The following is a 10,452-nucleotide window of genomic DNA, read 5'->3' on the forward strand; positions in this document are numbered from 1 at the left end:
TCAATGGGTATAACAGAGGAAATTGCAGGAAAAAAAAGAGAAAATACCATTTACTTTGAAAGTAGTGTATTTCCTCTGGCTACCTATTAGATTGTCTTGTCAGCAACAATGAAAACCAGACAATAATAGAATATTTTCCATATGCTTTAAAAACAAACATCCAACTATGAATTCCAATTATATTGAAAAGAATTCTCTAGTATTAAAAGTAAAATAAACATATTTTCAGACAAACAAAAAATGTTTGGGGGTTTTCATAATGAGCACCTCCCACATGGAGTAAGACAGGACTTTCTTGAGGCAGAATAAATATCTCAAATGGAAAGTTAGAATGGTAGGTAGAAACGAACAGTTACAAAAAGGTAAATAAAATATGGGCTAAATCCTGATGTTACATTCATTTTATTAAATTTTAATGGCATGTGGTGTTAAATACACAAACACACATACACAACCATAATCTAAATACCGCACAATGTCACAGAAGCATCACATAATTTGGAAGGTAAATAATAAAGTTAAAATACTCCATGATTCTTCCATTGTGTAGAGTGTGAAAGATATATATTATATACTAATTAAATGTATCCTTACTAAATCAAGAGTGAATGTTAGAGTACATACAAAACCACTAAAGTCAAAAGGTGAGACTGAATTACAAAATTACAGTGAAAGAAAAGGAATCATCACCGTTATTTAACATTTCAAATAATGTAGGAAAATAAATAAAAGTTTAAAGAGAAGCCAAGGTTTGCTTGTCATGAAAACCAGGACAGGGCTTAGTTTTAGGAAGGGCGGAGAGCGTCTAATTGGCAGGCGCTGTTGAAGTTCTCTGAGGGCTGGCCAAGTTCTGTTCCTGATCTGGGTAGCATTACACAGATGTTTATTTCATGATTGTGAAGAGGTATATAAATATGCACTCTTTCAAATGAGTTATATTTTACAATTACAAAAATATCTTATGCTTTATAATGACAATATTTCTATACATTTTATATTTGTATTTCTACTGTAAACGATTCTTTTAAATTCTTGTTTATTTCTTATTTGAATTCACTGGCATATAGAGCAGCTTTTTAACAAGTTATCTGTTGAATTGTCTCAAATTGTTTTGTTTATTTTTTCTTGGATGTTGCTGTGGCTCTTTGACATGCCTGAAAATAGCGATGTTTAGTAAATTATTCTCTTCAAATTGACTTTCTGGGTACAAATATGTTTCCAGTTAAGCACCAGCAATTCATTTTTTTAACACTAATTTTGTTCTATAAAATTGCTGCAAACAATAAATTAGTGAATAATAAACCATTGCTCCTAGGGGAAATACAAAGCTAAGTTTCTGCAAGTCTCTGGTCACACTTTTTATGAACGGATCAATGCATAACCTTGTTTTTTTTTGTGTTTCTGTTCACCTTATTTAAAATATACTGTTTTAAAATTTTTTTATTTAAAGTTGGCATTCAATAGTATTTTATATTAGTTTCGGGTATCCAGCATGGTGGCTAGACATTTTTACATACAACTTATGCAATGATCCCCCAATTAGCCTAGTACCCACTGGACACTATACGTAGTTGTTCCAACAATATTGACTATATTTTGTATGCTGTACTTTACATATCTGTGACTATTTTGTAAATATACTGTTGATTTATTAATATTGAACTCATGACCAACAGAACTATAATTCATGCCTGAATGAAGTTTATCTAAAATATGTTCTCTGTAAGGCATGTCACCCCATTCTAGTGCTTACGACAAAGTACTTTAATAGTATGCTTAGGGATTATTTAAAACAATGAAATCACCAACAAAAAGAACAAAATTGCAAAAAGAGTGTACTAATAGAGGACACACACACACACACACACACACACACACACACATACACACACAGAATGCCTTGATTAAAATATGTGAGAGCTGAAATAGGATGTAAGAATATTTATCACCTTACTGAACCTCAGCTGGGAAGGTGTGTGCTGCGTGATTCAAAATTGTTTTCAATCTATTTTGATATAAATACAAAGAAATTGAATTATCTTAAAATTTCAAAATGTTTCCCTTGTATTCAAATAATTATAATTGCCTTTTTTTATGTTTATGACTTGAATCTGTCAGTTGAAAAAGATTAAATTAGTTTTATAATCAGTACATTGCAATATTACTAAAGCAAAAGGTTGTAGTGCTAAATATTTTTCCAGGATACAAATGAAATAGTCAAATCACTAGGGAAACATTTAGTGACTAGTGACATTTTGTTATTTGATTCCAGTAGCAGCATCAGTGAAGGTTAAAGGAGCACATTTTAAAAATGAATAGGCTAATTAGAAAGCATTTAAATTTTAGTTGCTCTGAAATATGCAATTGATATTGTTCATTGCCTCTTCCTGTGTCATAATACAACATGATACTCTATTCATCATTTTAACATGAAGTTTGACAAAATGGAGATGTAACACTAATCTACGAGTTAAGTAGTAACAGTGTATACATATTTTTCTGTGCTGCATTATTTGAAATAAGTCACTAGGTTTGAGGATCATTAGACAGGTGCGGGGTTGTGTAATCAGGTATGGCTATATAAATAGGTAGAATGAATTGGCACTTACAACGTGTGATTTGAGAGGTAATTGAGGTGCCTGCAAATACCCCTAGAAGAGCCTTTCTTTATGTCACTTTGATAGAGTCATTCCTTTGATTTACCACAGTGTCACTTAAAAATGTCCTGTAATAAAATGACTAACTGGGGAGTTTAATGTTTTAGCCTTCACTAGCTACTTTTAAACCATTTTCATTACTAGTTTACAATATCAATTATTAGATACTTGTCAAGACTCTGAAGAAATGTGGTACGACAAAGGCTTGTAGCAAGGTCCTATCGGGCTTTTGAAAGAGCAAAGGTATTGGAAACAGAAGATCTTTCTTTAGATCAAATGCTTTGTATAAAGACACTATTAATAAGTGTTTTTTTAAAAACAACTACTTTTAATGTAAATACAAAATTGTATTATTTTATGTACTAAAACAAACAGAAGTTAAAATTTAAAAATGTACTGTTTTAAAGCATAAAATGCATCAAATACCTAGGAAAAAAACTAAGAAGAAACATAGAAGACCACTATACAGAATACTATAAAATATTACTGATAAAAACTTAAAACATAACTAAATGAATGGAGGAATATACTATAGTCTTAAATTGGAAGAGGCAAAATTAAAATGTTTTAAATTCTCTCTAAATATATATCTCCCCTATCAATTTAATGCATCCCCAAATAACAATCCCTTCAAGGCAGTATGTGTGGTTGATTATGTGTGTGTGTGTGTGTGTGTGTGTGTGTGTGTACATGCATGTATCTTTAATCATATGTGTGTAAATTTACAAGATGATTGTAAAATTGATATGGAAATATATATGAAGAATACAGTTGAAGAACTCACACCATTACATATTGAGACTTAATAAAACTATACTGAAAACAAGTTTTTGCTGTAAAAAGAGACAAATAGAACATTGCAACATAATAGGAAATCCAGAGATAAACTCACATATAATCACCTGATTAAGACAGGTATACCTGTGTTAGATGGGGCAATAGACTTACAGGAGTGATGACTTCATAAGTTATATAAATGCTAATCACTCTGTTGTACACTTGAAATTAATATAATAATATATATCAACTTTAATTTAAAAATAATTTTAAGAAAAAGACAGGGATACCTTGGAGTCTGTGAGAAAGAAGGAATATGTGGCCACTCATTTATTAGATAAACATACAGAAAATGATTGACAGTTCACCCCCTTACTTTCAGCAATATGCATTAGATAGCTAGTTCTAAAAAGTAAAATAAAGCTACTGAAAAATTATATCATTATTATCTTGGGAGAATAGTTTCTTAAAGAAGATATAAAAGTACTAACCATAAAAGAAATAGAGATAAACTAAACTTAATTAGAATTAAAAGATTTGGTTCACCAAAAGACAGCTCTTAAGATAGTAAAAAGGCAAGCCATAAGGTGGGAAGAAAAATAATCATCAAACATATATATGATTGTCGGGAAAGTCATGACATATTTTTCTATGTTCTTCATTGCAAAATGCGTCATGACTTTTCCAAAAACCCAATATTTAATATAGCATTCATTTTCAGAATATACAGTATTTTTACACTGCCAAAAAAAAAAAGGACAGGAAAACCATTAAAAAAATTTAAAAAAAGACAAAATAGTTAAATAGGTGCTTTAAAAAAGACAATATACTATTGCCAAATAAGTAGAAGAAAATGTTTCCAATGTCATGTGTCACCAGATAATGCAAATTACAAATAGAATGAGATCAATTTACACACTCAGCAGAATGGTTAATTTTTTTTTAACATTCATATTGCCAAATGTTGACAAGAACGTAGCATACCTGGAAATTTCTATTGCTGCTGGTGGAAAAAAAAAAAGGCCCAATTTGTATGGAAAACAGGGTAGTATCCACTGAAGCTGAAAATATGTATTCATAGTCCATGACTAAAGCAATTCAGTTATTATACACACTAAAATGTAGGGATATGTGCATCAAGAGACATTATGAGGATGTTTATAGCTACATTTTTTATAATGGCTAAAAAATGGAAACACTCCAGATGTCATTCAGGATGAGAATTGATTATTAATTGTGATATAGCTGTGTAATATGATGTTGCTCGGCAATAAAATATAATTCCTGCTACTGTCTAAAGTATGGATGGATATCATGAACATAATTTTGGTCAAAAGAAGCCAGATAAGGAATATATCACATGATTCCATTTATATAAGATTCAGAAACAGATGTAACTAATGTATGATTGGAACCCGATTAGTTAAATTTCCTGTGAATAACCTCAGAAGATGTAAGAGGGAGACTTCTTGGGCCCTTGCTTATTTTCAATTTTTCTTTGAGTTGTGGTTATAGGTGCTTGTTCACTTAAAAAAATATTCATCAGACCATACATGTGATTTATTCACTCTTCGATGTGTTTGCTTTACTTTTAAAAAATATCTACTTAAAAACAATTTTAATTTTATTTTGTTAGACTTAAGAAGTGAGGTGTTATTTCTTCTTGGCAGAGTGGTTTATATAAGAATAACATTAAAAAGGAGAAAGTAACCCAACTCTTGACACTCACATAACATCCCAAATTATATCTCCAGTACAAGAGCTTTGACCTGGATTTCTGTTAAATATTATTGCTTTATAAATGAAAGATGACAGGGTCATTCTCAGATGGTTCTCTGCAAGACATTATCCTAAACTGTAGTATTTTTTTCTTTCATAATGTTTGTTTGTGTGTTTATTTTTGAAAATTCACCAGCTATTCTATATGCAATTCAGCTAAAATGATACTGGTCATAGATGACCACATGGTCTGCCCTGACGGAGAAGTCAATCGTTCTTGACCCTCATGAATGCTCTCAGAAAGCAGAGTATTCAAGTTCAGCACTTTGTAAAGTTATATAAACAGACTTATGATTCTGGCTTGGACATTTGTTTTTCTCTTCCAAAACCTGTGGTTGTTCTAAAACTGCTCTTGTTACTCTACTATAGATATTAAGTACAATTATAATTTTAAAAATCTTAAGGATGCTCATTAGAAAAAGAATCAGAACAAAACAAAATAATAATTAATCCTGATAAAAATAGGTTATCATCCAAATGTGTGTGAGCGTGAGTGTGTGTGTGTGTGTGTGTGTGTGTGTGTGTGTGTGNAGAGAGAGAGAGAGAGAGAGAGAGAGAGAGAGAGAACCATACTGACTTTAGTTTCTAGGTAGGTAGCCCATTATTTTGCATGTTACTTATAGTCTCACATAAGAATGTTTTAATTACTCTGTTGGTTTGGGCTTAGCTAATTACAATATGCACCATAAATCTATGTTCTCTTATTGTTTCCCTAAAACGTCTAATTTCTAACTGGCAATATTAATTCTAGATTTTTATGGATATTTTGTTTCTGGACATCTATCTGTGTTTTACAGCACATAAAAAAAGAGAAAGAAGGAGATATTTATGAAAATACTGGCCTTCATGGCTTCATTTTCCAATGCCACCTTAAAATATCACAACATGCTTTTAGAGGTAGTCATATATCAGAGAGTTTCACTAGCTGTGTCACCAGAAAAAGAAGCCTTTCTTCAACGTCGCTAATAGTGTGGCCCAACTTACGCTACATTCTAGTAGAATAATATGATGCGTGATGTTGCCTAATTTTAGTCCTTTAGGGACACAGCCCCTTATTTGTTGTGAAATCGTGGGTATCTGATACTCATTATTTTTAGCTATCCTTTTTTTCCCCTATGAATCACAAGATGTGAAGAAGCAATACACACATTCCTTTACTTACCTGTTGTTAGACTATTAGTTTATCACAAACATCCCCCTACCTTAAGCTTATCTATGCAGTAAATGACTTCAGCACATTGTGCTACTTCATTGGGACACATGGTCCTAGCATATATGGGATTTATCAAAGAGCAGGAAAAAATAAACAATAAGCAAAATAAACCATAAAATGCTTACTTTATCATTCGCACAGTGAGGTAAATGGTACAAAAAGGTTACATTCTCATAGTGTATTTGACAGTTCTTAATGTCTAGGTAACAAGCTAAAAAAATAATACTCCCTATTCATGAAAATTTCGCATATCTTAATATAGAGGCACACATACAGGAAGGGATGAAACGTCTTTCCAACATTCTTGCAGTCTTTTTTGTTTTGTTTTGTTTTTGTTTTTAAGACAGTGGGGAATTTCCCTTCCAAGGGTAGGAAAGAATTGTTATTCATAGGAGAACATGGCAGATATTGTCTCTGGGAATTACAGGGCTCATGCAAAGAAGCAAAACACAACTGAGGGATCGAGGAGAAAAACATGACTTTGATCATGAATTTTTCAAAAAGAAAACAGGCCTCTTAGGATCCAACACTGTTGGAGTGTTAAGTTCATTGGCTTCTGGATAACATTCCTGTTTCACATTGTTTATAAAGCTTCCTTCAAACCTTTGGCATTCTAATTTGATTAATGCTTATGTGCAAATTTCAAATAGGTTTTAAGATCTTCAGGGAAAAACATGTGTCTTGCCATTTCATCACAATGCCTATAAAATTCTCTTACCTTCACTGCATGTACAATTGTTGTACATTGACATGAATGAAACCATCTCCAAAGATAAAAGGCTTTCCAAAGTTTTTGAGGTATCATGAGATAAACACTCTTGATCTCTGTGTATTAGAATTTTCCTATAGAGAAAACTGTCAGATCTTTTGTAGTTCTTCGGTTTATACTGGAAGCATAACTTGAATAACCTGCAAAACTACCAACTAATTATCCACTGGAGAGTGAACTGTAACATGAGCTGGCAATTTAAAAATGGTAGGGATGGGACTGGTTAGCTCAGTTGGTTAGAGCATGGTTCTGATAACACCAAGGTTTGCAGGTTCGATCCCCACATGGGCCTCTGTGAGCTATGCCCTCCTTAAACAAACAAACCAAAAAAAAAATGTAGGGATTAACATTATAGATTGGAGTGAAAATATATAAAAAATTAACAGCTATAGTTTTGTTAATAAGAATGCAGGAAAAGAGATACTAGTTATAGCCTCCCCCAAGTTTAAAAATATTGTATGTATAACTACTATGTAAATTGGAGTATTTTCCCCTAATAGAGGGATACTAAATTTTGGAGACCTAAGAGTTATATTTTTTCAATTGGCTAATATGAAAACAGATTTGCAGTAGCAAACAAGAAATGCCATGTTAATAGGACCTCTGGTCCAAAAATGTGTACTGATGCACCTTGGGGTTCTTTAGCAAACCTACACAGCACAGCGTGATATTTTAAATATGCAAGGGTAACAATGGTAACACTCAAGACCTGTAGAAAAGCACATGGAATATTTGCTCAAGGCAGTTTATAGTCTCCATGTTAAATAGTGCTACATTCAATTTAATGGCATAATTTCTTTGTTGAGCTGGGCTTTCAACAACCGTTGGGATAAAAAGTGAGTACCATGTGAGAAATAAATGAGGAATAAAAAATGAGCATTTAATGTCCAATCTGATTCCTAACAGTGTCATTCCCAACAACACACCCCATTAGTAATTGTAGTTGTTTAACAATATTTTTATTTAAATTCAAGGATATTTTTTCAAACAACTATTCACTTGTTAAAATACAATCATGTATTAAAGAGACTGAATATAATTACTTTAAAAACAGGACTGTTATATATTCTTTTTCGCCTAGGGTTATAGTGAAAAAATTACTGAATAACTAAGGTGGTGGTGAACTGAGACAATTTGGGAACCTCTGCAATTAAAAAGAGCGTCATCAGTAATATTAGTGGATGATATGCCATCTATAATGCTCTGTATCCTAGAATATAAAACTAAATTGGTACTGGGTACTAGCATGTGGAATTTTGGACTTTAATGAAATACATATTCACTTGTATATCAGCATAGTTCACACCCACTTAACATTAAGATAATATTTGGCTTCCAGAAGAAATTATTATCTCACCTGATATAAGATGAAGTTAAAATCACATATTTTATACTACTTTGATTATTATCTAAATCATAAGCAACTCTTTTGGTCAAGAAGTGTTTGTACTCTTAACTTTTCTTCAAGTTTTAGCCACGAGATATGTAAACTGGGTGACTTTCATTACATTAGAATTTGTCATTATGTTAGACTCTATGACTTTGTCTATCTAGAACTATTGAGATATCTGTATAATGGAGTATCCACATTTTTGGGACACTATGTTCAATCTTTCAATTCATAGTTTATAATCCTTAGGTAAGTCTCTGGGAATTGGATCATTCTAGTCAGGTGGTACTGATATCTACAAATGACTGAACTCCAAAGTCCAGTGGTGCTTGCCATGACCAGCAGACTGTACAACTAGAGTTCACGTGTGTAAGCAAATCATATTTTTGCCCCTTTAATAGTCTTGAGTTCTTCCACTGGAACTGACATCCCTTGGGGGATGTGTGGCCCAATAAAACATAGAATCCTTCATTATCTGTCATATCAAGATCAAGATAAGAGATGACACATCTGAAAATAACTCAGCTTCTTTTGTTTCAAATATTAGAAATCTGGATCCTGATTAGTAATGCATCCCTCCTCTTTAGTTGCAAAGTAGATGTTGTGATAATTAGAGCACTAGTTCATGTTTGGTTAACCTTAAAACACTGAGAGTGCAGTGATCTTTTGTTGTGTCAACTTGCTCTGCTACAATGCTCAGATATTCAATCAAAAAATTACCTGTGTGTTGCTGTGGAGAATTTTTCTTTTGAATAGGCGATTAAAATCCAGAATCAGTTACTTTCAAATAAGAGAAGTTGCTGCAGCATGTCTTTTGTGAACCATGGGACACCCTGATGACACCATATTTTCTGCCTGCATTGCCCATAGTATCTAACATTGTAGTCCATATGTCCTGTCATCAAGAGCTACAAGGTAAATATCCTTGTTTATCCATATTCTAGTTCATCCAGGAAGGACAGCAGATATAAAGTTTGTATATTAGACTCAAGAGGCAAAGAGGCCAAATTAAAGGAGAAACTGAAGTTCCTCAATATCCTCATAAACATAAACTATATGTGTAGTCAAAATCAAGATACTGAGAAAAAGTTTCTGTAAGCAAATTTAAGAGGAGGATATTATGAGGTAGAAACAAGGATGAGGAACTAAGATGGAAGGAACTCTTGTTTTTCTTCTATTAAGACACACGAGGTCACATAATTAAGGTTGCAAACTCATCCTAGAAAAAGTGCTACATACCTCATTGCTGAATATCACTATGATCACCTTCAAAGTGCTTCCCTTGGGAAGCTATGCACCAACACCAGCATCTAGTCCACCCTTCAAAGCAATTTTGGAACTCTTTTTCTGGAATGGCCATCGGAGCTGTTGTCATATTATTCTTGATGTCCTGAATGTCACCAAAATGTCTTCCTTTCAATATTTCCTTTATTTTCAGGTAAAGAAAGAAGTCACTGGGGGCCAGATCAGGTGAGTAGGGAGGGTGTTTCAGTACAGTTATTTGTTTTCTAGCTAAAAACTCCCTCACAGACAGTGCTGTGTAAGCTGGTGCATTGTCATGATGCAAGAGCCACAAATTGCTGGTGAAAAGTTCAGGTTGTCTAACTTTTTCATGCAGCCTTTTCAGCACTTCCAAATAGTAAACTTGGTTAATTGTTTGTCTAGTTGGTACAAATTCATAATGAAAAACCTTGATATAAAAAATGGTTAGCAAAATTGTTGCAACTGGTTTGCAAACTTAATTGTCCCACCTCATATTTCTCTGATGAAAAAGAGGACTTGACTTAATCACTTTGAATCAGACAACTCAGTTCAAGTTAAATATCTCTACTCAACACTACTGAGCTATAGAGAAGCTAGTGATATC

This window comes from Hipposideros armiger, unplaced genomic scaffold (assembly GCF_001890085.2).
Source record: "Hipposideros armiger isolate ML-2016 unplaced genomic scaffold, ASM189008v1 scaffold_450, whole genome shotgun sequence".
Classification (NCBI taxonomy): domain Eukaryota; kingdom Metazoa; phylum Chordata; class Mammalia; order Chiroptera; family Hipposideridae; genus Hipposideros; species Hipposideros armiger.